Genomic DNA, 18,298 nt, shown 5'->3' with positions numbered 1-18,298 from the left:
TACTGGTGGCAGTGCACGTGCACTGGTGTGAGCTCTGTAAATGTACCTCGTGGTCTATTCTAGTGCCGATTCACTGCTGGGACGGTTTTATTTCACTAAAGGAAATACTGGCCAAGCAGTGCAGGGCGCAGTGTTCCTGCATAACAGGGGGCAATGCCGTTCACTACAAGGGTCAGTGTGAATTTATGCAGGGTGTAGTTCCAGAGTTACTGTATGCAGTGTCCTAAATTGTTGACATAATACAGGTTTACTTATACGGCCAGAAGGTGCCTGTTTGGTGTCTTTGGGGTGCCAGAGAATTGTTTATACAGTTCCACGGAACGTTAGAGCAGTGCCAGGGTTGGGTTTTCAGTGCCAGGTGTTTTCTGTGCTATTTACAGATGTTTCAGCCTGGTACTCTGTCAGAGGCTGTCTATACGCAGCAAGGTATCGTCCGTTGAAGTTACGCTTTATATTGCCTACAGAACTTCGCAGTTTTTATATGAGGTGCCAGATATATTTTTTACCCCATAAGCACCAAACCATGTTTTCAGTGCTTACAGAATCCCGTTTGTACACAGAGAATAAAACGAGATTTGTAGATGCTTTCGAGGTACAACAACGCAACCAACGCTGTTGGCGCTTTTCCATTGTCAAAATTTATGCATATCACATTGTAACTTTTTATTGCAGAATGTGTTGTATGTTATTCTTCGAATGTTGCCCTTTTCATGTTTTTATGCCCCACTAAAGTTGTTTAACAGAGTGGGCCTGTGGTATGTTCACTACCTATTCTTGTTTTCTCTGCCATTCGTCTCATTGTTTGTCTGTAAGTGAATGTCATCACCCCGAGCAACACACGCACGGCTTCAGTTGTGCTGTAAACGTGTAATCACATAGTGCACACCTTGGTCTGAGGCTTCTCCCGAGCCGGACATAGCCGGAGCCCGGAGCGTCGCTGCCACTACTGATCCAGGCTGCACTGAATACGCACTGAATTTACAGCCTTACAGGTCGAAGTGCAGAGCAGTAAGCAGGAGCGCGGGGGCGGGGGTAAAAGGTGAGGATATCGGGTGAGCACACAATATTGCATTAGAACACCTGTTCTGTTGCACCGCCTGCTCTTCGTTCACTTGCGCATGCGTCGGCTCTCACTTGTTTGTATACGTCAGGGCAATTTATGATTAACGAATCTGAAAAGAGGCTTCACTCTCGAGAGCGGTGTCGGTTTCCTGACAAAGAGGTTGAGAGAGAGTGGAAGCGAGAGATAGACATGGATGACACTTTGGGGGTGCCCAGAGGAAGCACCTGCTACAGTGGGTTGCCTTTTGACCTCCAACTCCGGCTTGCCCTTTGGTGACTTTAGCAAAGTCCTTCCCCCACCCCCTACGTTTACCCCTACCCCCAACCACACACACAGACACAGCTTATGAAGAGAGAGAGAGAGATAAGAACAGAAACAAAAGAGGGCCCTTAGAGCTTTGTTTACTTTTCTGTGGTTTCCATTTCTTGCCCTTTCCATACATAACACATCAGCAGTGAATAAGAGACCGTGGAAAGTCCAAGGTTGGACACGCCTGTGATGTCACTGGGTGTGAAAATGAGTGAGATGTCACTTTTGCCACCCCAAACATTTTGGTGAATCGATGTCCATGAGGAGAGTAGAGTGGTGGTGAGAGAATGAGAGGAGCCAAAGCCTCACGATAGTGACGTGTATTGTGATTTCTGTTAACGCTTTGTGGTTCCATGAGTCGTTTCGGAGCACTCACTGCCAGAATACATAAGGGAAAACATGGGGCAAGAAAGAATGCAGAAGAGGGACAACTTAAAATACTTTTCAGACACACCATAGCACCCAATTCCTCAAAGGTCAGTATGTTCCAGAAAGTGCCATATCTAAAGATGGGATTGTGGACAGAGGCATTCACTTGTTGTAGCGAGGCAAATCCCTGCTCACTTCTGTAGTAATCATAAAAAGAAATGAAAGCACTGCCATGCAATTCTTAAGTCCCCCTTCACTCCTTTGACCTCATGACAAAGTCCACCTACACCCACCTGCCATGGATGTCTTCCTGTACAAAGGAGTGCTGCTCAGTTTATTGAATCTGTTCTTTAACCTACCCTTGGCCTTGATTCCCCTTACATGCACGCAAACACCATTTTCCCTAGTCATCTCTTACATCGCTCACTGCGACCTACTCCATGCCCTCCATCACCTCTCAAACCCATTTTTGTTTCCATTCTTTAAGCTCATGACATAATTTCACTGGAATGCCTTATCCCTTGCTGTAGAACAGCCAACACAATCAAGCCCTTCTAAGTGGCCCTCAAGTGTGATATTTCTCCCTGAGGCGAAAGCTCTCTTCTAATGCAACTTGTCAAGAATTCAAGACTCAGTTGCTGCCCTAGAATTTCAATGTAGAGTGCTGCTGATTTTGAATAAAAAAACAAAACAACAAGTTCAACATAGTATTTCTCAGACACTTGCTTAATTGATACAGAAATATTTCTATTTAGAAAAACAACATTTGGTATTATCTATAGCACTTAAACATACTGTACATGCCATAAGCTACTCTACATTGTAGACATAATTTTTAGCATGACAGTTTGATAAAAACCTCAAAGATTTTTGATTTGCCAAAGACCCATTTATCTCAAGTTCAACAAATATCATCTCATTTAGTCTGCATATAGATAGTTCAGATCAAAAAAGATGTCAGACTTCAGCGTCTCTGCTTTTTTAGAAAAAATTCTTCAGACAGAAATTGTCGACACTTTGCATCATGCTTTCCATTTCTTGGGCAGGATGCTTACTGTGAATAGTTCTTTATCAGGGTAGGGATCTTTATGTGCAAATCTTACTAGGTTTAAACAGGGGGTATTACGTACTTGTTGAGCATTTTTTGCAGCTCGGTATTCACCAAAGGGACAAGTATTTTTTTATTGTTCTGTGCATGCCTTTGGTGTGGGCTGCTTTGTTGTACATGCATGTGAGTGCTCCCAGCTTCACCCCAGTGAACCTTGCTGTTGGATTGTGTTTTCATTAATTTTTTACATTGCCGGGTGAACGAAAATCCATTAAACATTTCCACTCAGCACCCTTCCACTGTGCTTGCTGGTTTTCAGGTCGAGCCTGAAAGGCTCTGTATTGGAGTATGGACTTGAAGCCCCGCCCACTCTCTGCCCATATTTGTCATTGGCTTGTGTCATTGCCCTTCGTAAATGCTGGCTTCTGATTCGTTAATAGGCTTGTTAGTCCCTCCTTAGTACCACCTTGTCTTCATTTGTAACCTACCATGAGGACTGGCCTTTTTACTTCTGTTGTTACACGGTATATTGTATTTAGTATGTAAGCACTATTTTCTTTAATGAGTTTCTCCTACTGCAGGCACAATATGCTTTCCTGCAACATTCAGCGCTCCATGCGTGCTTTCACTTTCCAAGCAGTCCGGGACAATGGCGGCTGCTTCTTTGAAATTAAATAGGTCTTGCATTTACTAGAGTTTGAGCTATTGGCATTGTAAATGACAATGCCTTTTATTTATGTGTTAATTATTAAAACAGATAAATAAAAGGCATTGTCATTTACAATGCCAATAGCTTAAAATCTCGCAAATGTGAGACCTATTTCATTGCAAATGCTTGTTGTTTCATGTTAGCGTTTATTCTGAAGCATAGTGTCCTGGAGCCTACTTACGAAGTTTCTGGCAACATTTCCGAAGTGAATAAATATATACAAATACTAAAGAAACAAGCATTGGCATAACCAATAGGTCTCGCTTTTGGGACCTTATAAGTATTTAGTTTTGCAGCACAATATCCTTGGTGCAACAACATCAGCTGTTGCATGGCTGAACCTTGTTCCATATAAGTGTTTAGCCATGCAACAGTTGATGTTGTTGCACCAAGGATATTGTGCTGGATACCTAAACACTTATAAGGTCCCAAAGGCGAGACCGATTTGCTATGCCAATGCTTGTTTAGCGATGTTGTGCAGCATGGATAAAGAGGAACCCCCCCCATTAAAAAAAAAGGATGCTATTATGCAGTCACAGCAGCTTTGTCATTTTGTAGGTAAAAGCACAACACATGAACACACCTACAGCCTGCGTGTAAAGTTTTTATTTTATTTTATTTACTGATCCAAGTTGTACTGGTAAATAAAGAAAAATAAAGCAGTGCCAAAGATTTTTTTTTTGTTTTAAGGCGGTTGGAGGGAAATAACGAAAGCAGGGCTCAGAAGCAACATGGAGAGTACTGGTGCGGGAAAGATCCCAGAGGATGGGGTCAGAAGCAACACGGATGGCGGATGGACAAGAAGGGCGAGAGAGAGTAACATGGAGCACGTTAGAACAGAAGCACACGGGAGAAAGAGAGCAACGTGGAAAGTGAAGAAGCACACAGGAAAAAAAGCAATTCGTGGGAGGTGAAGCACACAAGGGCAAGCACAACACTGAGGGAGTGGGGGAGCAACATGGAGCGCGGTGGAGTGGCGATGGATAAAGAGGAACCCCCCCATTAAAAAAAAAGATGCTATTATGCAGTCGCAGCAGCTGTGTCATTTTGTAGGTAAAAGCACAACACATTAACGCACCTACAGCGTGCGTGTGAAGTTTTTTTTATTTTTTATTTACTGATCCAACTTGTACTGGTAAATAAAGAAAAATAAAGCAGTGCAAAGCTTTTTTTTTAAGGCGGGTGGAGGGAAATATCGAAAGCAGGGCTCAGAAGCAACACGGAGAGTACTGGTGGGGGAAAGATCACAGAGGATGGGGTCAGAAGCAACACGGATGGCGGCTGGACAAGAACGGAGAGAGAGAGCAACGTGGAGCACGTGAGAACAGAAGCACACAGGAGAAAGAGAGCAACGTGGAACGGGTAGAAGCACACAGGAAAAAACTACAGTACAGTACTACAGTAGTGCTAGGCCGTAAACTGGCATGCAAAGCAGAGCGAACATGCAGGACTTACTCACGAACATATTGTGACTATTCACAGAAGTGTTTCGGTACTCCACGAGACAGCAGTAAAGGTGGTCAGATTAGGCAAGACCACAGTGCAGTTTAACCTACAGCATTCGTGAAGAGCTGACATACTGTAGTAAATCCCAAGAAGACCCGTGGCCGCGAGACGTGCTCTGTGGTGGGGGAGGGGTGTTGAAGCGCGAGCAAAACATAAAGCGTACATGTCTTGTAACTTTCCATGCTGAAGCAGCACAAGGCCTGAAAGTCATCACATTCCAGCCATAAGAGGTGGCAGCATAGCACTGAGAAGTATGTTAATACCGGCATGAAGAGAGGATAAAGACGAAGAAGGACATTGATGGTTACTTAAAGCAGCTAATAAATGGGCAGGAGTGCTTTAACTGATCAGATAAGTACCAGTGGCAGAAGAGTAATAGACAGAGGTAAGATTGTTCAAAGTGGAAAGACTACAGTAGTGCTAGGCCCTGAACTGGCATACCAAGCAGAGCGAACATGCAGGACTTACTCACGAACATATTGTGACTATTCACAGCAGTTTTTTGGTACTCCACGAGACAGCAGTGAAGGTGTTCAGATTAGGCAAGACCACAGTGCAGTTTAGCCTACAGCATTCGTGAAGAGCTGACATACTGTAGTAAATCCCAACAAGACCCGCGGCCGCGAGACGCGCTCTGTGGTGGGGGAGGGGCGTTGAAGTGCGAGCAAAACAGAGAGGCGGAGCAAGGCGCGCACGCCTGGGCGAGCGAGAGGAAAGCCAGATGGCGCCTCTGCTCGTAACTGTGCGCGTAACCGCACGCTCTATGCTACACAAGCTGGGGTCAGCTTTTTAAAGCCCACTCACTAAATGTCTCGCCAGGGCAGCGCATGCACTGCCTTAGGCGACAGCTAAAAAGTAGGAGTTGGTGCTGATTCAGAACGATTATCACCTGCACCCTTGCCCTGAACTGTTTTAAAGGCTTCTTTAAAATATCCACACTCTTTACCGTCTTTAACATCCCTGGATTCGCTGATACACAGCATTACCCCCAGGTCCCTCCGTCCTCGACACCGTCATGGACAAGTGAGATGTAACTATCTCACTGAGAGAAAAAAGAACGAAGGAATGCTGGACCTACCCTCCCCTCCCACTGGGAGTACTTAAGGAGTACCGTCCCAGCATTCCTCCTGTTCTTTTTTCTGTCATCCTGACAGTGTGTGGGCGCGGCAGGAGCTGGACGCTCCTGCCTTGTGTTTGGACTTACCTGGGGGCTGCTGGTTCTTCTGGGTGCCGGCGGACCTCCGTGGATGGCCTCTCCCTCCCTGCCGGGCTTGGGGGGAGTGGCGCGGGCTTCTTCGTATGTCTCAGCCGCGCGGCGGTGTAATACCGCGTTGGCTTTCTCTTCGCCCGATGGCCGCCCCTCCTGGCCTGCCGGGCTTGCTAGGGGGCGCGGCCGAGCTGCTCCTCGCTATTGGTTGTGGCTCCTTCCTCTTCCGGTTTTCGTCATACCTGACTTCCGGTTTTTGGGACTGAGGACGGAAGTCAGGCGCCTCGAGGTTCCCGGCTGGGGGAGGCTCGTTAAAACGAGCAGAAGGGGTGAGTACCGCATAGCGGTTGTGATTACCTTGTGTTTTGGCGGTGTTTGGTGTGTTATTGGCGATGGGAAAACATTCCAGGAAACGACATCACAGAGAGAGGTCTTCCTCTTCTTCTAGTGCTTCCAGGTCTCCCTCCCCTGCCAGGTCCAGACGCCGTGATGCTGGTGCTGATGCGCATATTAAGTGCTTGATCAGGGAAACTTTAACAGAGATGGGTGATGTTGGATCCCGTCGCAAGTGCCCTGCGCCTGCTTCCTCGGACTCTAGTGGTGATGAGTCTGCGTGGTTGGGGGACGAAGAGTTGAAGGGCAAATATGTGGATAAAGAAGCTATGACCAGCATTTTACAGCATGTCAAAGAGAACATGGGGTTCCCTGACGGGGACGCACCTAGTACCTCTAGGGGCCCTTTGTTGCGACAATTTCAGAGTGCTGCCACGGTCGATGTGCCTGTCCATCCCTTCATTAGAGATGTTTTGAAGCGCGAGTGGGCTGATCCGGATCGCATTCTGATTCCGCGATTCATGGCTAAACTTTATCCTCTGCAGGATATGGCTACTGAACTTCCTGATTCGATTCCCATTGACTCCTTTGTGGCTAGTTTGGTGGGGCGTACTTCCCTTGCTGAGGACGCTGTGCTGAAGGATCCTGTTGACAAGAAGGCGGATGTGGTGCTCCGTAAGGTGTATTCTGGTTTCCACCTGGCCTTGAGGGCGGGCATCTACGGGACTTATGTGTCGCAGTCTCTGCTGTCTGACCTGAAGTCTCTCTATCAGTCTATGGATAATGCCACGGACTGTTCTGGTTTGCTTGAGCAGATTGAGCGTCAGGTGGAGCTGCTGTCTGATGTCTCCTTTGACGTTGTGCGTGCTTCTGCTCTGTCCGGGGGGGCTTGTGTGGCTGCACGTCGCAGTCTTGTCCTTAAGGACTGGAAAAACTGACTCTGCGTAAAAGGCATGCGCGTTGAGGTTACCCTTTCAGGGTACGATGTTGTTTGGGGGGGAGTTGGAGGCAAAATTGCACAAATTGTTTAAGGAGAAAAAGCATTCTTCTTCTTTTAAGGTCTCTGCTGCAGCTCCTGTCCCTTCTAAACCCAAATCTTTCTTTCGCCCTGCTTCTCGTAGACAGTTTGTGAGGGGCCAGGGTAGGTTTGCTTCTGGCCGTGGTCGGGACCGTAAGGGTAAATCCCCTCCGCCTGCCAAGCCGCGTTCCTGACTCTTTGGCGGTGGTTCCCGGGTTGTTGGTTGGAGGGCGGCTGTGCTTCTTCCTGGATGCCTGGGTTCAGTCTTGTTCCGACGTCTGGGTGTTGGAAATAATTCGCCAGGGTTATGTTCTGGAGTTTACGGCTCCTCCTCCGGGCTCAGGTGTTCGGCCGACTCCTTGGCCTTCGAGTCATGTGAAGCGGTCTCATCTTTCTCGCGGGATTCTGGACCTTCTTCGGAAGGGTGCCAGTCAAGAGGTTCCTCCGTCAGAGAGAGGGGTGGGCTTTTATTCCCTGATCTTTCTGGTTCCCAAAAACACGGGGGGTTTCCGCTTGGTTTTGGATCTGCGGGTTATGAACAAATGGGTGGCCAGAATTCCTTTCCGCATGGAGACTTTACAAAGGGTGATTCCTTTGGTGCTGCCAGGTCACTTCATGTGTACCCTAGATCTTCAGGATGCGTATTACCATGTTCCGATCCATCCTCGGTCCCGCAGGTTTCTGCGGTTTTGTGTTCTAGGGTGTCATTACCAATTCATGGTGTTGCCATTCGGTCTCCGGTCGGCGCCGAGGGTGTTTACGAAGGTGGTGGCTCCTTTGGTCGCGTGGCTTCATCTCCAGGGGGTGATGGAGTACCCATACTTAGACGACTGGTTGATCCATGCTCCATCTCGGGTCCTGTTGCTGGAGGCCAGGGAGGTGGTGTGCTCGGCGTTGCGGGCCCATGGTTTCCTGATCAACTTGCCCAAATGTCACCTGACGCCGTCCCAGGACATGGTTTTCATTGGGGCCCGCTTCCGTTCGGATCTCAACCGTGTGTTCCTCCCCGAGCCTCGGGTTGTGACGTTGGTGTCCCTTGCTCGTCGTTTCCGGGTGGGGGGTGCCTTTCCGGTGCGCCTTTGGTTGCGTCTTATGGGTCTGATGGCGGCAACAGTTTTTACGGTGGCCTGGGCACGTTTTCATCTGCGCCCCCTTTGGGTGTACCTCCTGTCTCTCTGGGATCCCCTGTCCCGCGATTTGGATGTTCTTATTCCTGTGTCTCCAGTGGTCCTCCCGGTTCTTCTTTGGTGGTCTGTGAGGGATCATCTGTCTTTGGGTCTGCCCCTGCAGTCTTCTCCTTCTCTGGTCTTGACGACGGATGCCAGCGCCTTGGGTTGGGGTGCGACCTTGGGGTCTCACTCCCTTCAGGGTCGTTGGTCCATCATGGAGAGTCGCAGGTCTTCCAATTGGAGAGAGCTCATGGCGGTGTCCCGAGCTGTGATGGGTTTTTCGGGGACTGTTGCTAGATCGGAATGTGTTGGTGCGGTCCGACAACATGGTGACGGTGGCTTATCTGACTCATCAAGGGGGGATTCGTTCGGCATCTTTGAATGCGGTGGTGGTACCCCTGTTTTGTTGGGCGGAGGGCCATCTGCTGTCTCTGACGGCGGTTCATCTTCGGGGAGTGGACAACTGTGTGGCGGATGCCCTGAGTCGGTGCTTTCCGGATTCTCTGGAGTTGTCTCTCACCCCGGTTGCGTTTCGGCTTGTGTGCCAGAGGTTTGGGCGTCCCTATCTGGACCTCTTTGCCTCCCGGCCTCTGTTTTGGATTCTCCTGGTGGTCCCCAGTGGTCTTTGTTGGATGTGTGCAGGGCTTTGCGCATTTATCTGGACCGTACGGCGGTTTTTCGCAAGTCGGACTCCCTTTTTGTCTCCTTTGGTGCGGCGTCGCTTGGGGGTAAGGCTTCTTCTGTGTCCATCGGCCGTTGGCTGAAGCAAGTCATTTCCTTGGCCTACTCTCTGTCTGGTTCTCCTCCTCCTTTGGGGGTTCAAGGTCGTTCTACGAGAGGGGTGGCTGCTTCTTGGGCGGAGGTTCAGGGTGTTCCTCTCTCTGAGATTTGTAGGGCTGCCACGTGGGCCTCATCTAATACTTTCATCAGGCATTATCGCCTCCTCAATCTGTTGGGGGATGATGGAGGTTTTGCATTGGGGGTGTTGAGCTCTGTTCGCTCCTAATGTTTTTTTCTGCATCTTTCCAATAAATCTCTGGGTTTGTTTGCTATCCTGGTGGTTTGTTGTGTTTTCTGGTATGAATGCCGGTGTTTGCTTTGGTATTTCTCACTTGTCCATGACGGTGTCGAGGACGGAGGGACCTGGGGGTAATGTCCTATTTCTTACCGGTAATCTTCATTACTCCGGGTCCCGTAGTCCTCGACACCGTCATGACTTCCCTCCCTCCCTCCCTGTCTGCCGGCCTTCATTGGGGCTTGGTATTTCAGGAGGAATGCTGGGACGGTACTCCTTAAGTACTCCCAGTGGGAGGGGGAGGGTAGGTCCAGCATTCCTTCGTTCTTTTTTCTGTCAGTGAGATAGTTACATCTCACTTGTCCATGACGGTGTCGAGGACTACGGGACCCGGAGTAATGAAGATTACCGGTATGTAATAGGACATTGTAAAGCATGGCCGTTATTCCATGCACATGTTGATTCACTACCGAGGAGTGAGAGAAGTACTTGCTCTTTAAATTAAATGTTGATCCAGTGCGTGGCCGTCGTAGCACGCCTTCTTTTAGTTGTAATATGTATCCATAGAGTTCACAGTAATATCGCCTTCCCTATCCTCTCCCTCTGCCGTGCAGTCTGAGTCATGCACTATTTATAAGCCTCATTTGCATTCTTCTGCCTCAAACCAGTGAGAACTAAGCACGTTCCCTGACCTTTGACCCGGAACAATTGCAGTGTAATTGTGGAGGGGAAAGCCGTAGCATTTTGCTCAAAATATATACAGCCATTTCCTTGAAAGAAATTGCATAGAAATTCAACAAAATCATGATCCTACTAAACAATGGTTCTTTGCTAGAATATTATTATCTTTTTTCAGCCCATGCATTTCAAAATGCACATTGTCATTTTGTAAATATTTGTGATGACCTCTCAAATGTGTATACGAATGGATCAGCTTTAATTGCTTCTGGTAGAAAAAATATACACATTTTATTGGTTCAAAGTTCTCTGGGTCCTAGGAGCGGAATTAAAATTAACTGAATCAATACACCTGTAACAACAACAGGTTAGAGTTTTTATTAATTTAGGAGGATTCACGACTTAATGCCTGAATGGGCACTGGTGGAGGCTGTACTGGGGCACTAGTGATAGGGGAATATGGCACTGGTTTTCTTAGTGATGTTAGTAGTGGCTAGTGGGCAGTAGTACAGATGCTGCCTGTGGTACTAATGTTGCTGATGTTAAAAAAGACAAGCAGTGAGTGGGGGCTGATATTTGACAAGGCAACGGGGAATGGTCACTGATGGGCTGGATCAATGCAAGGTGAGGGCTGATGTTGCAAAAGATGGAGGAGATCCCTTCTATACGACAAGGGAAAGGGTGAGCTGGTAACTTAGTTAAGAGAAATGTGGTTAAAGCTGTTACAGGAAACTAGCAGGGAACAGATACTGATGTTACAGGAAACACGTAGACAATGGTCACTGAAAGTGCAAGAGACAAACTGGAAGTGAATAATAACATTACAGGATATAGGCAGGCACTGCAGTACAGCATAGAAATGCACAGTGGGCACTTGTATTATAGGAGGCAAGTCCGGACTAGGCACTAATGTGTGCAAGTGGGAAGTGAGCGCTAATTTTACAAGATCTGAGTAAGTATCGGATTCAAATGTTAGTGATACACAGCGAACACCGACGGTACAGTAAAGTAGCTGGGAGTCAATACTGGTGTTAAAAACCTGGGCATGGATTGGCCACAGATTTTACAATAAAAGAGTGAGGAGTGGTCATTCATGTTTCAAGGAGTGGGCGGCCAATTACCACCAGAAATACAAGATATACCCTAAGAGTGGGAATTGATGTTACAGGCAGCAAAGTTGTGCCAATAGTGACCTATATTTAGGGTTCCCGGTTTTATGTTATTTATTTTTTCAATATTTCCGTCTGTATTTATCCATATTTGTTTTGTGTTTTGACAATAAATGGAGTCATAACATTGAATATTTCCACATTTATTTAAGGTATAACGATGCACTCATACTTTGATGCCTGTCGAGTTTTAAACAAATTAAGCAGACAGGTAAATATTAGCATTACATACAAATATATGTTGACATATGCCTGTATTTATGGAAATATCATCCAGTTTTTAACTCCCCATGCGATCTATCTGCTCAGTTGTTGGCCTGGTGTTCATGAAGGGCAGCATAGAGAGTCATTCACAAAAAGCATATTTTCTGTATTTTTCCACTTCTAAAAATGAATATACAGGAAACACCTTGTTTTTTAGTCTGTATTTATCCGTAAGAATGAGTGAAAATTGAAAACTGAGAGACTTACCTATGTTTCAACAAACAAGAGGATACTGCGGTCACTGCATACAATCAGTGTGTAAAGCCCGGTTTGTGCAAACAGCGATGGAGAGTTTTTAATAACAAACAAGAGACACACGTGGGGTGGTTTCTAAAGTAGTAGGAAGCGAGCTGGTGGTAGGGCCAGTTGTTTTAGGAGACATGCTGGTAGTGGGTGATATGAGGAGACACAAACCAGGAATTATACATTTGACAAGCTGGAGTATGCACTCAAATTACAGGTGATAAGCTGCAAGTGCATGCAAATGTTACATGAGGCTGGCAGGGGAGTCATAATAGAGGATTAGGGCACGGAATTGGAGTTAAGTAGAGAGCTATTGATACATGTATCAAGGGAGGAGAGAAAAGGGTATTGGAGGAATCTGTGGAGGACTCTGTGGGCACTGATGGTGCACAAGGCAATCATGGAGTGTTTGCTGTAGCACTTTTCTACAGACGTGGGTCCCTTGCTCACTGTGCCACTGGATTCAAGCTAGCCTGGTTGAAGAAGAGTGACAAACCCTAAAACCGGCCCCAGGATGCTTGTTTCCGGTCCAGGGAGGACCTGGCCTGGCAGTTCGGTCTCGACTGTTCCCATGGGGCACAGGGTCAAGACTGATTTGCATATGGCTGGGTCCAAACTGGGGTGGCGTAGTGGGCAAAAGAAAAATGGATTTAACCCAGATCTTTTGACTGGGGGAGAATGTTTGCATTGTCAGCATTCCGTCTATCATTTGTTTGCTGTGGATGCTAAACTCACAATAAGCAAATTAAGTGGGCACTCGTGTTAGAGAGCACGCCGGCGAGTCATAGTAGAAGATTAGGGCACAGTTGTGGATTGTTTTGAAAGCAGGCACATTACATTACAAGGTCATGGTCAAAGCTGCTTAGCTTTAATGTTACTGAATGAAGCATTGTGCTCCACTTCGACCTGATAAGAAAAACATAAGGGTTTCAAAAACATCACATGTAAAGTATCTACTCACACCAAGAAATGACAGCCGCTTTATCCCACCTCTTGAGCTGTGTAATTAGTTTCCTTGTTCCCTCTCAATGGTATTTCCAGCTTTGTTTTTCCATTTTTACTTTCATCTCTTCACCTTTCCAGTTTTAGTTTAATCGCTTCACCTTTTTTACATGCGCTCCCCCCCACCTTTCCTTTCAAAAAGATGTTCCTTTTGGTGCATGTGTTTGGAAGTGTAGTTTCACCCCTTCTTCCTCCATTATTTGTTGATTTTGCTCCACATAACTCAAGTAACCTCCTGGGTCTTTGCCACTGCAAACCTCTTTCTCATCATAGTCCTTATAGTATGTTGTAAATATTACTGAGGTTTGTTTAGTGTGGGTGTTTCTTTTAGTATGGCCTTGCAACGTGCTTTGAGATTATGCCCAGGAAACTGGTATTTGAATGCCTCTAGCCCTCGCCTAACTTACATAGGCTTATATTTGTCCCCTCGCTAATGTTTCCTGTTTGGTACCTACCAGGAGGTTGGGTCTTGCTCCTGTATCTAACTAACTTCCCTTTCTGCTACGAGATCTCACCAGATCAGCAACAGGTTGCTGTCAAACATCTGCCCTCACGCCGTTCTCTAGTTGCATCGTTTTATCAATGAGATGCGGTCATAATGTCATGAATTGTTTATGTTGTTGCTATCATCACATGTATTCCACTACTTTAGATTGTCCTGCCTTATATAAATCCTCTTATGCTCCTACTGTCCCTCTTGTTTGTTCTAGTTTTCAGTTATCCTGTTCTTCTTTGATGTTGATTATAGTTGTATACTTTTCGGAGGTGATATTTCTTGTACCGATACCCTTCATCAATGTTGTTGCTTGTAGACCATGCTGTAACCTCGGGGCGCTATGCAATATAGATCGGCACCAGGTATTTTTTTGTTGTTGATTCTGCTTGGTGGTCCTTGTTGATGTTGTGGACACAGGTCTCGATTTCCACATGCTCAGTTTTCTTTGTCTTACTCTTCTAAATATACATGCGCCCTGTGTAGGGAAAAAATCTCTACAAGGTAACAGACCATTGTACATAATGGGAGTTTTAAAATGTGTAGTGTAATACAAGTGGGTGAGGAAAGGGTGAGAGCTGCAATGCTGCATTATGGCCTATGATTACCAGTGGGAAGGGGACGACTGCAAGGTTGAAACTTACAGGAATGGTTGGGGCACCAAGTGACGTGTCAGAGCTGTGTGTCAAAAAGGGAGCGGTGGCCTAGGAAATAGATGGATACACTGTTATGAGGTTTTGTTTAAAGAGATTTTTTGTCAGTTCCATGTGGATGTTGAGAAGAGATGGAACACGGTGAATCTGGACTGGGATAGGGTATCTGATCCCCGAAGTCTAGAAAAAGAATTGCCGACAGCTCGCCTTCTCCTCCTGCTTTTCATTGGATAATTCTGCTGCATGTGCTACATACTCCCCAGGAGGTCTGTATCTTGGTTGGCAGGGAGGTATGATGGGGATGAGGTGGTGTACTGCCTTGTGCATCATCCAGCAAGCTTTGAATGTGATGTAGGCATACTGTGCGAGCCAATGGTGTTCTCTTGTTCTCTGAGACTCTGTGTGAATATCTCTTTTTATCGAAATTGTTTTATGACGCTTGCTTTCCATAGAAGACATTCTATTGATGAGATGAGTAGTGAGGCCATCAAGAGTGATCTATAAAAGCCAGCCTTGTACCTATTCTTGTTTGCAGTCACTGGTGATGAGCAAAAAACACCATCTTGGTTAAGATAAAATTGAGGTAGGCCTCTGGACATAATAGCTTCTTTGACATTCTGCTTCACGTATTAAATGCTTCAATACATGCATTTTTCCCTACAATTGTGTGTTGATTCTGGGATCTCCGGTTTTTGATCTTTTTTGACCCCCTGTCTTACCTCAGTATTAACGTATCCTTAATTTCAATTTACCATGATTGTTTTGGATCAGGGGTAAGTAGATGTTTGAGATGTGGCATTTGTGGCTTGAGAGCGCTCCAGATTGTGTATATCTCTGGTACTGATTGATTGATTGGAGACTTATCCTTTCTGATTAAGTACAAGCAGGAGTAAGCGGCACTCACCTGATGCCCCCTCCAAACTGGGCCAATAATGACAACAGCACAGAATAGCAGAAAACATTGTCATTTATTGGCATGTCCATCCTATACTTAGGCCTGTACTGCCACCATTTTTAGACACGTTGAGTAACTAACCCTGTTTTACCATCTTAAAAAGTTGTCTTTCCCTTACCAAATCATCCAGTGTTTATTTCTAACCTATAATGGAAAGGCAACATCCGAGAAAGAGAACGTAGGGTATCTCAGATCCTCTTGTCAGGGGCTTTTCAAGAGGCAACCAACCTCTCTCTGCATGATATCATTCTTTAGGGCCAAACCACCCCACGTTTGTAGTCTTGGTCTTTTTTTTAATACATTAGTGCATTTGGTGCGTCTTAGTCTTCATTTTCTTCAATTGAGCCAGTGGACTAATGCACTAAAGCACTTATTTACAAAGGACGCAATATATAGTGTTCTGTAAAGATGAAGGGATCTGCCATGCCTACTCACAGCGTTCTTTTTCAGGTCCAGCCGTTACCAGGCTCCCAGTCAACATCAATCCATATTTAGAATTGGTAGGGTCTTCTTGTCTGAGTTCCACACTAGCTTGTGGATGCACAATAGAGTGACCAACTCACTTCAGGTCATGATGACCACTGTCTCCAATCCTGAAATTTTCACCTCCAAATCATTGATTTCATTTGTGTTAGACTAATTCGGTCAGTGGAAGCAAACACAACCCAAAAGCAAAATGCCATTATGCTATCAGACCAAATATTGGGGAGTAGGAACAGTGTAAGCAATGACCCGGAAGGAGGTGGACACCCTAACACGCAGTCCCTCAATTCTTCTACTGGATAATCCCAGCACTCTTTACTTAAGATCCTGGACACGCAATCCGGATGTTGCCCTGATACTATAATCTGTTTGACAATGACTTCTTCTGTCATTTTAGGTATTAGGCTGTGTGTTTCTAGGCAAGGGATGCTTGCCAATCCTTAAATTAACTGTCAATACAAACTTATAGTGCGGTCAAAGATGAATCCATAACAATTTCAAAAGTGAAAAAGGGTGGAGGAGCGCCAGAACGTTGCAACATGCTTTGATCTGTCTTCCGACGCTGTCTGCACCCCTTCCATGGCTCCATCCCCTGCTGCGGCTCTTCTTTGTTGTGGAGCCAGGGGCTGAGGAAATGAATGTAAATGGAAACACTAGTCCATAGCAGGAATCCTCTGCCTTCATGGTATTATTTTTTATATATGTTAATTAATGAGTCATACAGTGGCTTTGTTGGTGTTTGCCCATGGTCAGGATACATTATTATTCCACATTTCATCTGCTGCCTGGATCAGGTGCCTCCATCGGTCTGCACTAGTGATTTTCTCTGGGTCTTGCAAATAGATGCAGGCCCTGCAGTATGTGTTTAAAATGGGGAGATACTGTTAGTTACAGAGTGCCTTATACTATTTTTAATTTTAAGGGATAGGACCAGCATGTCTCTGCACTTCTCAGTTTCAGACAAGTACTCCGGGTTAGTGAATACCATTGTCTGTGATTATTTATTTACTTGTTGAGAACAGCGCAATCAAATCCCTGTACTTGGAGCATCATTGAGCTTTACAGAGAGTTCAGTTGTACATCGCCAAACATAAAAGTGCACCAAGATTAAACAGATATAGGTCTTTCATCTTATGCTGGGCCTTTTTAGGTCGATCCTGGGCAGAGCATGCACTGCTCTGCGAGGCATGCTGTATTGAGGTAGGGACTTGAAGCTCTGCCCACATTTTTCATTAGCTTGTGTCATTGTCCACTGTAAACTGTGGAGGTTCATTGATCATAAACCTAAACTAGTCCCTCCTTAGTACCCCATTGTCGTGTTTTCTAACCTCCCATGGTGACACCCCCTTTACGTGCGTTGTTGCCTGGTAGGCTTTAATTACAGCTTCCGAGTACTATTTTCTCAAATAGTGTTGTCCTGCCTGCTGTTGCAGGCAGGACACGCTCTCTCCTAATGCTTTTAAAAAAATTTATAGCACGCATAGGTCTCACATTTGCGAGAGTTTAAGCTATTGATGTTGTAAATGACAATGCCTTTTCTTTATCTGTTTTAAAAACAACACATAAATAAAAGACCTTGTCATTTACAATGCTAATAGCTCAAACTCTCATAAATGCGAGACCTATTGCATTGCAAATGCTTCTTTTACCCTTACTCCGTATTGATGCAAAGTCCACGAGTGGCGCACTCAGCTGCAGAGGCCTTCACAATCATTTACTCACTCACACTCGCCACAAAGAAATTCTCCGAATCTTGAGGATGTACTACTACTGCAGTAAGTATGTGTGTACGAATTTGACGCAAACACTTAATTGTTGAGGAGATATATTTGCACTCAAAGTTTCAGAATAGTGGGGCAATTTTGGGATTACAATAAGTGCTAAGGTTCCACAGTATATATTTTAGCTTGCTTTTTCACACATTTCTAACACACATAAGTAAAAAGCACAGAACATCAATTGAGTGTCATAACCTTGCTGTGAAAATGTGTATGCCACGCAAAGAAAAAATAATAGACCAGTCATAGATCATCTGTTCCCACTCTCGGGGACAACTAGGCCTCGTAAATACCTTAAATACAGATGAGTTTGTGGGAAGGGGTAGTTTGTGCCTGTTTATTCTAGAAGCAGATGGGCTCCCTTCTGAAGCTCTATGATCCTGTGGCTGAGCTAGGCAACTATTTAAAAATTACCCTGCTTAACAGAGCGAACTTGAGCGCAGTCTATGGCCCACACGGAGCAGAGTTGCTAAGTGTACAAAGTCAGAGCCAACACCTTGCTGTATTTATCAGACAAGCCCAGCTGGGGGAGACATGTATGGCCCAGCTCTTCCCTGACGAATCTATAGACATGTGAAGGGATATTCTGTTGCGGGGACCAAGATCAACCATTTTACAGCACAGTGTTCAAAACAAGTGATATCTATACAGAGATACCTGAATTTGTCGATAAGCAGCAGGAGCTGGAGCAAATACACCGTAGCCAGGCCCATGTGCTGACCAAGTAGCCCTCCTAAGAGGGTTCTTGGAAATCCTGAGCTAGGTGAAGAAAAGGCTCCAACACCCTTGTATCAGTGCAGAGAAGCGTACTGCTCCGTAGACATGCTTGGTTAA

General features: G+C 45.8%; 1 protein-coding gene across 8 annotated transcripts in view; it reads left to right on the top strand.

Annotated features, from left to right (window-relative positions):
* The window catches only part of TACC1 (transforming acidic coiled-coil containing protein 1), a 622,392-nt gene that overhangs the window by 147,029 nt on the left and 457,065 nt on the right, over positions 1-18,298 (top strand). The gene's annotated exons all lie outside the window — the stretch shown is intronic.

The sequence above is a fragment of the Triturus cristatus genome, chromosome 11 (assembly GCF_964204655.1).
Source record: "Triturus cristatus chromosome 11, aTriCri1.1, whole genome shotgun sequence".
Classification (NCBI taxonomy): domain Eukaryota; kingdom Metazoa; phylum Chordata; class Amphibia; order Caudata; family Salamandridae; genus Triturus; species Triturus cristatus.
The sequence above is the reverse complement of the archived record's forward strand: the minus strand, read 5'-3'. Positions and strand labels throughout refer to the sequence as shown.